Genomic DNA, 1297 nt, shown 5'->3' on the forward strand with positions numbered 1-1297 from the left:
TCTGTATCACCTCAAGATCCTGGACCTGAGTTAAAATCCCCGGATAATACAGTTTCTGAAGGTGCTGGATCTCTGGCCTGCAAATTGCTAGAACCCTAGAGATTTTGTCTTAAGAATATAGAGAAACTCAGCTTCATGAGGACCATTGATGAGTTTTTTCAGTTGTTGTTCTCTTTCTCCACAGCAATGCTCCCTAGGATAGTGTTTCATGGTTCTTGCAAGATGTAATTTTTGTTTATTGATTGTTGAATAATGGTCTTAGTTTTAATATTTCTTGATTAGCATACACTATCATTGCTGAGAATCATAAAAAAAAAACAACTTAGGCTTGAAGGATTACTTCTCAAACAGTTCACAATTTGATATTGACTTTCTTATCTAAAAATGTTATTCAAAGTTTCACTATTGTCTTGATAGTGAAAAATACTTTTCTAACAGTTTTCCAAGAAGGATTGTGTATATTGCATCATCTTCCCTCTAAGACCAGCTACTTTGATTATATTCCAACTCTACATTTCAAGTTAATTAAATGTCACATAATACTCCCTCTTAATTTAAAGAATCATGGACTGATAGAGAAGGAAGGGGCCTTAGAAGCCATCTTCTGGTTTACTGCTTAATTTTAAAAGAAGGAGGGAATCCTACCTGCTATAAATTTTAATACTCTTTCTATTTCTTTTAAAAACATACCATTTGGTATATTTCATTTGAAGCAATAAAGTAATACTTGCTTATTTTTTTTAGTTGGAAAATAAAGAAACCAGTTTTTTAAAAGTCACCCAGAGAAAATTCATTATCAGTGTCTACATGCATTTTTCCCAAGCTCTTTATTTCTCCCTGTATGTATATTTTCACACACCTTAAATTACAATGTGTATTTCATTTACATCTTGTTTATTTTTCCACTAGTTGCACATCAATTTTTTCTTTTTTTTTAAAGTGCCAGTGCTTCTTAAAGATGTCCTATCTTTTTGCCCAAATGATGAGGAAAGTTAACAGTTTTATGAAACAGTTTTCAGATATTAAGTTACTTTCTAATTTATTTTTCATTTTCTATACATAGTCTGTTGTTAAAATAATGTCTTCCCAAAAGTAATTTTGAATTGAAGGGCTTCTTTAGGTTTAAATGGGATGGTAAACAGTAGAGTGTACGTGGCTATGATAAAATGTAAAGGTAGATTTATGTGCCCTAATGTAAGTGAAGACTGTGCTGGTTCTTTCTAAACCAACATGGGCACTTATGTGTCCTGGAACTACATGACCCCGAAGAAGAGAAAAGAATGTGGGAATTCCTGCT

This window comes from Lipotes vexillifer, unplaced genomic scaffold (genome assembly GCF_000442215.2).
Source record: "Lipotes vexillifer unplaced genomic scaffold, Lipotes_vexillifer_v1.1 scaffold690, whole genome shotgun sequence".
Classification (NCBI taxonomy): domain Eukaryota; kingdom Metazoa; phylum Chordata; class Mammalia; order Artiodactyla; family Lipotidae; genus Lipotes; species Lipotes vexillifer.